Below are 13945 nucleotides of genomic sequence, written 5' to 3'. Positions count from 1 at the left end.
AATCGTGTCGCGGCCGCACAGGTAAGTGCCTCGACCCTTTCTTCCGTCAAATTGCATGAATTTTACTTTGAAAATGTTTGCAAGTGTGAAGTGAATGGGTTGAGCGGTCGTATGGCCATTCGAATGGCCATGTCGACCAGTCAGTGGTCTAGTCGGATGAGTGAATGATGGTCGTGGCAAAAAGGAACGGGCAGTGCACACGTGAGAGCCATCCAGTCGGGGAACAACGAGTTTTAACAGAAGTCACGGCGGTGGATCTGCGGGGAATGATGCGGCAGTAAGGGAACTCGCAGACGAATGATGGAGTGACGTCGTCCAACGGTCTGGCAGGGACAGCTCACCCCCGCGCCACGGATTCCGCCGGATTCAAATCTAATCGGCTAGATTGCCACCCCATGCATTTATCATTCGCCGTTTGAAAGTCGAGTGAGCATCCAGATTCCTCTGAAGCTCGACACTCCAAGTCTTCGGCCGTTCGAACGCCTGTTAAGCAACACCAAGAGCGCAGACCCAGTGCAGTATTCTCCAGAATTTGTGCGCTGCTTCTACAGGAAAGCTGTTTCTACAGGAAATTGGGTTCCTCACGTCAAAAGGTGGCGGATTAAAAAGGTAAGCCTGAACCTTCCATGCAATTGGTTTTGAGGGTGGCAGAATCGACGTCTACAGTCTGGTCGTAGAAATTTTTTGCAAATATTGTCTGTCGTTGCATGAATTGTCGTCCTACAGGATGTCAGTATAATTAAGCTGTGTTAAGGTCCTCGGGAGATAAGTTTCGTGAATTTTATGCATGACAGAGGCGTCATTCTACGCTCTGTCCCAGTAGGCCGATTTTCTTCCGCATTCGCCACCTCCAGCTAACGCAGCAGTTTTTCACCATGCCGGGTGGGTTCATCAGAAGGGAACCAACCGATTCAACAAAGTTAAGAGAGAATCCTGAGGTGGTGGAGCTATTCACGCAAGCGCAATGGATGTCGTTCTGCGACAAGTTGCAGGGCTATGACGATGAGGTGGCAGAGGAGTTTTTACAAGCTCTGAGGCCGAAATCCAAAACATTGGCCACCGTTAACTTCAGGGGTTTGAGTCTCAGACTCACTCCACAATTTATCAGCCGAGTTACTGAGCTCCCAATGGGATTACCATGGGATAAAGAAGAAAGAAAATTGGGCCAACAGGCTAAGAAAGAATTCTTTCCACCAGAGGAGGAATTCTCAGAAGATAAAAATGGGGTTCGTAGAACCAACTTACTGCCACCGTGGAGTGAAGTTAGCCTGCAGATTATGAAGTACATCACCTGTGAAGGTCGATTTAGCATTGTATATGGGTACCATTTTCGGTTACTCACGGAATTAAGGCATCAGATGGACCTACCTGTAGAAAACAAACTAAGTATCCCCTACTTTCTACTACAGTCTCTGATTGAGTGTGCCACCAAGTTGAAAGAAGGCACACCAGACCAGGTAGCCCACCATGGACTCATCAAACTCCTTGTGGAGGATGCGCTCCACACATACAAGGCTCCTCTCTCATGGGAAGCCTTCAGAAATTTGACCAAGGATGGTGATATAAGGATGCTGACCGAAGAGCTCGGTTCATCTAGCAGTGAGGAGAAAGAGTCAGTGCCCGCAGGGAAGAAAGAAAAAGGCCAGAAGACCATGACCACGGAGCAGAAGAAAAAGCAAGAGAAGAAACAAGAGAAAAAGGGTGCCAAAGAGAAGGATGACACACCCATTTTGACGGCAAGAGAGAAAAGGTTACAAAGCAGAGTGGACAAGGCTGAGCAGGTCCACATCAGCAAAGGCACCTCGTCAGCAGCCGCAACCAAGTCAAAAAGTAAAACACCCTCAGCAAAGCAATCTAAAGTGGTGCCACCTGTCTCTACAGGAAAACCGAAACCGGCTTCTACAGGAAGCCCGAAATCAGCTGAAAAAGGGCCTTCTACAGGAAGCCCGAAATTAACTAAAAAAGGGTCTTCTACAGGAAGCCCTGAAAAAGTGAAACCCAAGGAGAAGAAAGCTGACATTCTTGCAAGGGAGGCAGCAGCTGTGCTGGCCGCCCTCAGCACACCTCCTAAGCCCAAGGAGAAGAGAAAGAGGGAGACCCCTCTATATTTTAAGGCTAGGAGAAGTGTGAGAATAAAGACGGGCAAGCCACAGCCTCCGTCCAGCAGCCCAATCACTATAGATGATGCCCCTACTTCGCCCAAGGAGAGGTCCCCCTCGAGGATATCAGTCACCTATGAGAGGGGGAGCCCAAAGAAAACTACTTGGAAAGAAAGGTTAGACCAATTGGCTTCAAAAGCTCGGCTACAGGATGCTGAGGATGCTCTACAGGAAACCTTAGCCAGGCTTAAAGAAACAGAGAGAATGGAAGGAGAAGCACCCTCATCACCACCGAGGGAGGGCGAAGTAGAGCCACTAAAAGAAGTGGAGAAAGAGCATATTCCAGAGCCTAGCCCTCAGCCAAGCCTGAGTTCATATTACAACCTCTTAGAGGCTGGCAAAATTATACCTCAGAAATTCACTGTGCCACTGTTCTTTGCATTGGAGGAAGAGAGAGTACGTACGCACACGTGGATGAAAATAGCCAAGTCAAAGGGTGTGGCGGACATAGGCCCCTTGCAAGAGCAACTTAAGGAGGCCAGAAGTGAGTTAGCCATGGCTAAACACGTGGCAAATTTCCAAAGAGTGTTCCTACAGGAAGAAAACGAAAAGCTTAGATTGCAGCTACAGGAGCTGAGGACAGGAACAGATACACCCTCCAATGACACCACAGCGGAACAGCAAGGCAAAAAGGAACTACAAACCGGTCTTGGGGAGCCAACCACACATCTACAGGAAGCAGAACAGCAAGCACAAATTGAGGTGCAAGCTCTCAGACAACAGCTGCAGCAGAAAGAGGCACAATTGGCCTGCATGGCCAGTTGGGCCATTGATGCTATACAATGCAGATAGCCAGCCAAATCCTATGGCCTGTACCTGAAAGACCAATGGCTGCAATTTCAAATCAATACCTTGGCGCAAAGAGGTATCTCTCAGCTCCAAGACCCGCAGCAATTCACTGAAGTATGCAGTACTAGTTCATAAGAGGATAAGGCCAAATTAGCGGAGTTCTACCTCCATAATTTGGCCCTGCCTAATGTAGTTTCATGGGATTCCAATACGGCCTTAGGAGATATGCAATTAATGGCATTTGCCGCATGGTTGAACCATGAGGACAAACGAGCAACGGAAGCCAAAGCGGTCATGAACCGGGAGCTGAATGAGCCATTGCTAATTAGAGCAGAACCAGGGGATCCAGTTGCACTAATCTCGGCACACCAACACTTGTCCACTGACCCTCAAGCTTCATTGAGATATATGGATCAGCAGGCCCAAGCCATAGCGCATTTTGAGGACATGGAGAGACTGTTAGGAGACAACGTTGTCCAAGCTTGCACCCGCCGATGGAATACATTGGTCCACAGTCTGAAAATCAGAGAGTATCATACCCCAACTCGGATGAGGGAAGCTCTAGTACGGGTGGCCCTCTATAAGAAATCCATGCAAAACCTCCAGGCCAGCTGGATTGGCCTCAAACTAAGCCCACCACTGCTGCTAGGATTAATGGAGGGCAGCACAGAGAAGGATGATAATGAACAATGGGAAGAGGTGAACAGAAAGGCTGGGTTTCATATCAGCAAGGAGGACACTACTACAGAGGCTTGGGATGTAAGGGTGGCAGTAAAGGCAATGAAGGATGAGGAGTTGGACTAGTTGCTCAAGGATGAGCAAATATTTTAGCTGGGGGGTGATGATGAGCCCCAAATTTTGGTAACATTTTGGGCTCATTTGGCCTACTTACCTTGCTCAACCCTTCATTTTTCATCACTTATGCATCATTTCTTAGTATATTCATGTTATTTGTAGGAAGGAGGGCAGTCACTATGCCTAGGTGGCTAATACATGTTTATTTCAGGTTTTTTGACATTAAATGGACCAGAACCACGCAGATGGAGGCAAGGAGACAGCCAAGGTGGCATTGCGGTTTTGTAGGAAGGTTGTCCACAGCCTTGAATGATCTTCCTCGTGATCTCCACCCCAACTTCGAGCTCCAACAGCTATCACCACCGAGCTAGAAGGCAGCCAACGGATTCTAAAGGAACAACAGTTTACTTTTAGTTGGTCAGCCAAGCCCCACTAATTTAGGAGGCCAGCTTGGCCCTCTTAATGTATAAATATTGAGGCTGTAGCCTTCGATGGGAACTTTTGAACCTTTGTTGCAAAATCTGAAGTACGAGCTACAGCTCTGTTTTGCTCTTTGTAAGCCATTTTTGGCATGTTGTTAGACTTTTGACTATGATCTTTTAATAAAAGGCAGGCAGATTTGAGTTCAATTTTGAGTTCTTAGAGGAGCTATAGCTCTCAGGTTTGGGCCCAACCTAAGAGCAATAGGCCTCCTTTCTTTGTATTGTTACTTGTCTTTCTTTCAGCATTATATTTCTTGTCCTTTACATGCACTTGGAAACACAGTTTGCTGATTCGGATTTCTTGGTGTGGATTACATAGGTTAGTGTTATGAACAAAGTTGCTTTCAGTAGTTTAGATTAGAGTAAGGAGATTAGAGTGATCAGAGCTCCAAAAAAGGGTTGATTGCACACTCACTTCCACCTCTGTTTAGAGATTGGGATTGCAGCCCGTGCCACCCACCAAAAACACAGTTTTATATGTTCATGCAAGCTTTAACGTAATAATTTCAGTTGTAGAAGTGTCCATGCATTTAGATCTTGTGGAATGACTCTTTGTTTCAACACCATGCACGATTTTCCTTTAAACTACATTGCTGTTCTTTGGTTTTTAATAAAACAGTTAGAGTAGGTTGATGACATTTCGGTTATACGCAAGACAGAGGTGATTTGTTTCATTTACACTGCGCAGCACCACTCTATCATTTCCTTATCCTTCTCAGCTGTGCCTAAGCCATCTACTTACCTCCCAGCTAGATCATTTGCCCACCAACTCTTCTATTATCCATGTTGTTTTATCTTTTCGGCCTTCCATTGCCTCTACCCTCCTATCGACCAACCAGCTTTACACACCCCCTCTCCATCTCATCTCTCTGTCCATAAGCCATCACAAGCTCCCCTCTCATCCTCCCTATCTACCCATACAGCTCATTCACTCCTCCATCACCCAAAACTCCGATTGCAGAACATCCTGTAGAAGTTAGCAGACTTCCTGTAGAAATCCCGAGCTTCCTGTAGGATCCCCTGCAGACATCCTGTAGAAGCTTGCAAACACGGTTGCCAGGCATCTGAAGGTTGTGAACTTCTGTGGAATGATGTTAGGGATCCCCTGGACCCTCTCAGAGTCCTCCTGACCTTTTCCAAGCCTTCCTCCCCTTGAACTACCCCTGCACAGTCAAGACCCAGTAAGAAGCACAGTCATAATAACTCCAACCACTTGAGCAAAAATACAAAAACATGTTCTCTTCAGATGAAAGTAGTTTAGACCCATGCATCTCATCTCACTAGAAGTAATGGCATCATTTTTAGAAGTTGCATTCCCACCATTGCATCGTAAGGATTAAGCTGGTCAAATTAGGGTTTACTAGGGTTTCCATGTTTTGTTGGCTTTCAGTTCATTCTTGCAAAATAGGTTAATTTCCTTTGAGATAGCTTTCGTTCATCACTTAAAAAGCTTCTTCTGAGAACATATAGAAGTTGGCTTGAGCCCTAGCGGACTTGTGCCAGCTGACCAAGTGACAGTTGCGACAAGAGCTAGTACTTGTGCATACAGCACCGTCGCTTCCAAGTTTGTTATGAACTACCGGGTTGATAAAATTAGAGAAGGAAGCTCCAGGAGTTGTAGCATTATTGCTACAATACTGGAGCCCACCAATCGCCCAGCAACAACGCTTCCTCTCATAGATCTCGCAACAGTAGATCGCCCAACCCACCAGATTGTCCATGCGGCAAGAGATAGATGGGAAAAAAAACCCTGAAAAGGATAACCCTCGCGGCAGTACAGTAGATCGCCATTGCGGCAGTAGATTGGAATTGAGAGTAATATCAGTTGTGGAATTGATGGAAATAACTATGTATATTGTCCAGCAGTTCGCCCTCGCGGCAGTATTCCGCCAACTTCTGAGTAATGGCTTCTTTTGCTATATTAACGTCTCATGTTTTTTCATCCAAAGAATCGCCAAGTGCTGATTGTATGGGCTTCCAGAAACCACCGGCAGTTTTGAACAGTCAGAGAGGAAATGTTAGATTTCGGGAGTTCTTCAAGGTGAGAACAATGCAGCAGGCTTTTGCGTTGATCTCGCGGCAGTAGATCGCCCTCGCTGAACTGCGTTTCAGCACTTGGAGTACGTATTTGTTTTCGAGATGGAAGATGATCAAGAGATAGACAAGGTTAGACAAACGTTAGATAGAAAAGAACCCGTATAGATCTCGCAGTAGAATGGAAGAACCCGTATAGATCGCATTAGATCACGGCAGAACGGAAGAACCCCAAGTTAACATTTTCAAAAGGTAGTAGAACAACTATTACCCAAGATTTATAATCCTTTTCCCTCTCATAATGCTATTAGAGAAATTATGTCTCGATTGAACAAAGTAACCGATTTTGTATACCTGTTGCACGCATGGTATAACGCATTCAATTTTGCATTTGACTGGGTATTAGTTTGTCTTTAACCAAAAATTTATGATGCTTATCCATAGTTTAACATTAGGAATTCAATTTTTATTATTCTTGAAATTTATTTATTTGTAAGGTGATTGGTTGAGGTCTTATTATAGGTTGTTTAGTAACGTCCCATTCTATTAATTACTAATTTTTTGTTTTTAGTTTTATTTCCTTTTTATTTAAATTTTTGAATTTTTTTTTCTATTATTTTTATTTTCATGAATTATAATTTTTCCACAATATTTTCAATTCAAAGTGACTTATTATTATATTAAAAATGTATTTTAATAAATTTAATTATAGAAAATTATATATATTAATAAAAATAAAACACATATAGATATATGTATTTTAATAGAAACAATATTAGTTAACCATATTTCTTAATTTTTGTTGATGACATTCTACAATATAATATTTTCTTACTTGTTTTATTTTTGTCTTTGTTATTTTTTTGTTTCATTAAGTTATATTTAAACTAAGAGGCATGTACTAGCTACTATGTAGCCCTTGTTTTTTAATAGAATTAATTTTCTTTTAAAATCAATTTAACATCAATATTCATTATCACAATCATTTTCAAACTTATAGGAAATTATTCTCAAAACTACAACAAACAACTTGTTAAATTCTAATATATATAATTTTAACGTCATAAAATTTTAGCTAAATTGATGTAATATAATATCTATTTCTTGTTAAATTTTAACATCATAAAATTTTACCTAAATTGATGTACTAGAATACGTATCTCTTGCTAAATAGCATGTAATTCAATACCGAATTCATTATTTAATATCAAAATAAAATTAATAAAACAAAATACAACACTGTAAATGTTTAGATACCAAATCTAATAGTTGTATATGCTTTTTTCAAAGAAACAAATTGTATATATTTATGAGAAAATATATATATATACACATGATTGGGCTCTTATATCTTGAATTTCAGCATCACAATGTTGTTTCCAAAAGAAACATACAACCCTTCATATGACTATAACTCATCCATCTTATGCCATCAAAAACTTGAGGGAAAGTGTCCCATGTTTCCATGTTTTGTGTTCCAACATATAACAAAAGGAAAACAAAAAAGAAGAAGAGAAACAACTAAGAAGGAGAGATTGTTCTCCATAGACTCGATCTCCTCATCGTCTGAGAATCCATAAATGTAAAAAGAACCAACAGGAAGGGAAAGTGCTTCTTTAGACAACACATCTTCTTCCATATTGAGTTTGTGAAGAATGTGACAAAAGGTGATATGCTCGAAGGAGTCTACATCAACTCAAATATAAAAAATAAGTGAGTTAAGGCCTAAAATGTTTACCCTAAACTTGCAATTAGCCTAATCAATGATGATTTTGGAGTCTCCCATCACCTAGGGCTAAGATAAGCCTTTTTCCTAGCCAGTTCTAGCAGAAACCATAGAACTGCAAACTTTGCCTTATTACTGAGCCCCTTGCCTGGGGCATGTCGACAATACATAGAGTGAGTGTGGTTGAAGTAAAGGACCACCCCCACCCCATAGGTAGTAGGATGGCCTTGTTTTTCCCCATTAAAATATCCCCAGGGAGTGTCAAAATCTAATTCCGGAAAGATTGGATTCCTTGGTTTGATTTGTTTGGGATCTAACTTGAATTCATGTGCCAAGGCTTCTACCTTTGTTGCATTAACTTCCATAGGAATCCATTTATCTTGGAACACACTAAGATTCTAAGATCACCATACACAAGCAAATAAAATATATGGAAGACCTTTAAGAGAAGAAACATGTTTATCCAACCACCAAGCTTTGAAGGCATCATACAAGGATGCCCCAATCCATTGATCTTTCGGCTTGGAATCTCTCCATAAGATCTCGCAAACCTACGACACATAGCTACATCTCAAGAAAAGGTGTGAATGTGATTCTTCTAGCATTTTACGTAGGTGGCATTTATTCATCCTAGCCCAGTTGCGCTTGATGAACTTATCCCAAATGAGAAATTTGTTGCTAAGGGTTAGCCAAGAGGAGAGCTTTGATTTCGAAGGTGCATTAATGCCCCCTAACACCTTCCGCCACCAAATCTTGCGCTTAAAATAAGATTATTCGAACCAATATTTATACCTGAGATTTGTTGTGAATACACCTGTGTGAGGATGTTTTGTCCAATAGAGAGAGTCTAAAATTTTGTCTTTAAGAACCACATGATTTTCAACAAGCAAACTAAAAAATTGCTCCCATACTTTTGCACATTCACCTGATAGGCCCAACTACCTAGTATACTTCCATTCGAGATGCCCTCTAAGTTGGGGCTCTTGAACTTTGGAATCGTCTATGAAAGAAATATTCATTTGCCTTAGCTCGGCTAAGAGGGTGTTGAAAATGCAATAAGATGATGGAGCTTAGTGAAAAGAAGTTGCCTTCACTAAGTGGGCCCGCAGGCTATTTTTGGCGCAAAGTCTATTTTTAGACATATGGATCATGGTCTATGAGTTGCAGGATGCTATTTATGGATGATTGGTCATGTTGGTAAAAATAGATGGACCTCTATTTTTAGACATATGGGCGGAGTCTATTTTTAAACTGCCAGTGAAAAAATAGAACAGTCGAATATTATTAGCCCTTAATAATATTTGGACTATAAACATTATCTTATCCTCTTGCAGCACTTCAGTTCGAGCTACGGATGTGGCACATGCAACTTCCAGAAGGAAATACGCTTTTCCTATGGGTTAGTTGAGCTATTGCATGATGGACTTCAGTTAGAAATCAAGTGATTGAGTTTGGTGGAGTTGATTGAGGAGTTGATGGAGTTGTGTTCAGTTTAACTTAGTTGAACTAGTTGTATTTAGTCTAACTGCCAAATACACTAGTGATGAGTGATGTGAATTAATTCAATAATTATTAACTCATAAATCAACTAAAGAATACATCAGTTAACTCAGTGCATGGACAGTTCAGTGGAGACAAGTGTTAGAGGTGGGTGAAAGGGTGAGACTACTATCAGTTGTGACTATAGCTGTGCATGAGATTTGCACAATCATTGATTGAGATTGCCAATGAGGATTGCGTAGTACAAGAAAAAGGGAATTCAAACTTGGATCTCATCTATTCTCAACCTGGATTGCGCAGTAGAGGCAGGAAAACAGTGGAGGAGATTTGAACATGTGACTTGTTCAGATTTGAGCTAGTTTTGTGTGTAGCATGTGGAGATAGTACTGAGTACTTGTGAGGAGTATTGTACTATGTATTGTTACATGTTCTCTATCATTATAATATACAAATAGTTGGAGGTTTTCAGCTGTATGTTTTCCCCATTACATACTGTGTTGATATGTGTGATTGATGTTTCAATGTGCGCATGTGATTGTTTTTCTAATTCCGCAAATTGATGATCAATGGTAGAGGAGGTTATGTATTATGCATGCATTCCGCAAATAGTGTATAATCAGGATAATCTCTGTGAATAAGTGTTATATTATTCAAATTTCTACATGGTATCAGAGCGAAGTTGATCATCAGATCTATTATTCAGAAAGTGATTACATTTTATTTCTTCAGTCAGAGTCTCTTATCGGGCTAGGTAGCCTCTGGATTCATCCTTCTTTTGGAAGGTGAGATATCCAGTGAATGCCCATACAGTCAATCTCTGTACGAGAAATACTTTGTTCTCATGAATTTTAGATCAGAAGCGGTTGAGTTTTGAGCTGGTGGAATTCGAATTTGCAGCAGTGTTTTCTTGGTGTCGAAGTTGAAATGTCTTTCAACGGATTGCGATTGGAGTATACCCTTGAAGGCAGCTCGAATTATATTGCATGGAAAGATAGGATGGAGGCGGTGTTAGATGACAATGGGTTGAAGGAGTTCATAGATGTTGAGGTCCCAAAGCCTACTGATGCTGCTCAAGTTGAGGCTTGGCAAAAGAAGACAGCAAAGTGTCGAAGGATTCTGTTGGAGGGCGTGAAGGATCACATTGTATCCAGCCTGCATGGAAAGGCTTCTCCATACTTGATGTGGAAAGCATTGACATATTTATTCCAAAGTAAGAGCGACCAGAGGAAGTTGGCACTCAAGGATAAACTCAGAAACATTTAGTGTGAGAAAGGAGACAGTATGCCCAAGTATCTCACGAAGTTCACCCAATGCCGGGATGAGCTGGGAAGTGTGGGGTTGACTGTCGATGATGAGGACTTGGTGAGCTTGGCTCTCCTTGGTCTTCCGAAGAGTTGGCATTCCTATTAGGACTCTGTCAATGGTCAGGAGAAATTGCCAGGATGGGAGAGACTTTGGTCTGATCTTGTGTAGGAGGAGATCAGGCGGAATAGCAGGGACCGATCTTCATCAAAGGAATCTGATGAAGAAAATTGCACTTTGGCTGCCAAAGCAAAGAAGGGGAAGAACAAGAAATCTTCTCATTCAGGTGCGAAAGGCAAGAAGCAGGACATGTCCAAGGTGAAGTGCTTTCACTGTCACCAGCACGGACATTATGCCACAAATTGTCCGCAGAAGAAGAAAACTAAGCAAGCTGCTGGATCTGCAGCGGGAGAGGCCTTAGCCTCATAGTTTGAGCTGGATTTTTCGCTGATCGCATGCTTGGTATCAAGTGTGATGGGATCGGTATGGTTCTTGGACAGTGCTGCGTCTTTTCACATGACAGGAGATCGAGATTTGTTTTCTAATCTGGATGAGAAAGATCTTGGAGTGCACATCGAGATGGGCGATGATGGTAGATACATTGCGACCGGTATTGGTACCATTTCCTTTGAGAGGAAGTCTGGTAAACCCTTCGTATTGAAGGAAGTGATGCATGTTCTAGGATTGAAGAAGAATCTTATCTCTGTGGCGATGTTAGAAGACAAGGGATATGATGTTGTCTTCAGTGAGGGAAAGGCTTTCCTGCGCAGTAAGACAACTGGAGAAACCTAGAAGATAGGGGTTCGAGTCAAGAACCGTTATCAATTGCATGTAGATGGCTGCGCAGCAATGGCATGCAAGGTAGAAGGATTGGTGAGCTGGGATGATGGCGAGCTATGGCACCGGAGATTGGGCCACCTTCACCATGGAGCCTTGAAGATACTGCAGCAGATTTCTACTGGGCTTCCTAAAGGCACTCTTGCGCAGTCAGATCAGTGCAAGGGGTGTACTTTGGGAAAATTTTTGAAAGCCACCTTTCACGAGAAGGATAGTCGTGCCACGACGATCCCTGAGAGAATTCACACAGACGTGTGTGGACCTTTCTTAGTAGCTTCGACAGCAAAGCACAAGTACTATGTGATCTTTGTTGATGATTTCTCTCGAAAGTGCTGGATCTTCTTCATGCAGAAGAAGAGCGAGACATACTCAAAGTTCAATGAGTTCAAAGCACTGGTCGAGAAGGAATTGGGGAAGAAGGTGAAGGCTCTTAGGAGCGACAATGGTGGTGAATTCATCTCTGGCGAGTTCAAGGACTTCTGCAGCGCAGAAGGGATTCGAAGAGAGCTCATAGCTCCCCATAACCCACAGCAGAACGGGGTTGCTGAGCGGAAGAACAGAACGATCGTGGGTGCTGCAAGGGCGATGTTGCATGATCAGGGCCTACCCCTTCACTTGTGGGAGGAGGCATGCAATACTGCAGTATATGTGCAGAACCATTGTCCTCACAAGATACTTGGCATGAGTACACCCGAGGAGGTTTATTTTGGTAAGAGGCCTGATATTTCCCATTTGAGGATTTTTGGTTATCCTGTTTACATGCATGTGATGAAGGATGCTAGGAAGAAGCTGGAGCTGACCGCAGAGGTTGGGATATTTGTGGGGTACACTGATATGCCCCACAACTATCATGTGTATTTTCTAGACAGTCGCAGGACTGTTGTGCGACGGGATATCAAATTTCAGGAGGAGAAAGCCATGAAGTGTTCGCTTGAGAGGGAGCCACACTTGCATGCAGATGAGGAGCTATTAGTTCCTAAGGATGAGCTTCAGGATGTGGATCAGCCACAAGATGAAGTTCATGGAGTGGAAGAGACCACTCATGCAGTGTCAAACATCAAAGGGCGAAAGCGCACTATAGAAGCTGAGTGACTGGCTCAAGATGCAGAGAAGGTTGTAGGACCACCTACAGCATAGCGCAGATAGAGACAGTCACCTGATCGGTACACTGGATACATGGATCTTGTGAGCAAATGTGTCGTGACTGAGCCATCCTCTTTCGAGGAAGCTGTGGAGGATCCCACATGGGTAGATGCCATGGTGGAAGAGTATGATTCGATTGTCAGAAACAGTGCATGGGAGATTCTCCCAAGACCAGAGGGGAATCAGTGGTGGGTTCGAAATGGATCTACAAAGTGAAGCAGGCAGCTGACGGGAGTGTGGAGAAGTACAAGGCAAGATTTGTTGCCCGAGGCTTCTCACTGATAGAGGGGATCAATTATGAGGAGACCTTTACACTTGTCGCAAGGTATTCTTCCATACGGACGATTCTTGCTCTCTCAGCGCAGATGGGGTGGCACATCCATTAGATGGATGTGAAGACTGCGTTCCTCAATGGAGTCATTGAGGAGGAGGTGTAGATAGAGCAGCCCGAAGGTTTCGAGATCTTCAGCAGTGAGTCGCATGTGTGCAGGCTCAAGAGAGCGTTGTATGGGTTGAAACAAGCACCTCATGCTTGGTACACATGGATAGACAGTTATTTCACCGGACTTGGATTCTCTAAGAGTGAGGCGGATCCTAACCTATACCGGATTGTGGTGGAGGGTAAGTTGTTGATCATTGTACTTTATGTAGATGATTTTATTTTGACGGGAGATGAGTTGTTGATACTTTCATGCAAGGAGGATCTTGCTAGAGAGTTTGAGATGAAGGACTTGGGCCTCCTTCATTATTTCCTGGGATTGGAAATTTGGTAGCGCAGTGATGGACTATTTGTTTCTCAGGGTAAGTATGCCTGAGAGATACTGAAGAAGTTCAACATGCATGGATGCAAGCCTGTTGATACTCCTCTTCGTGGAGGTTGGAGGAAGGAGGATGCTACTTCAGCGGAGGTAGTGGATGCCACTGTTTATCGACAGTTGGTGGGGTCGCTTATGTATCTGGTCAATACACGACCCGATATATGTTATGCTGTTAACCAGCTTTCACAAGCTATGGTTAAGCCAACCAAGCTCTTCTGGAAGGCAGGCAAGCATGTATTGCGTTATCTCAGAGGCACATCGGGATATGGATTGTGGTACAGATAGGAGGATGAGGTGAAGCTATGTGGCTTCACAGATGCAGATTGGGCAGGGAGCCCAACGGACAGAAAGAGCACATAT

This window comes from Pinus tabuliformis, chromosome 3_2 (genome assembly GCF_031772625.1).
Source record: "Pinus tabuliformis cultivar Carrire ecotype Pingquan chromosome 3_2, CPIR1, whole genome shotgun sequence".
Classification (NCBI taxonomy): Eukaryota; Viridiplantae; Streptophyta; class Pinopsida; order Pinales; family Pinaceae; genus Pinus; species Pinus tabuliformis.
This window is presented reverse-complemented; position numbering follows the sequence as displayed.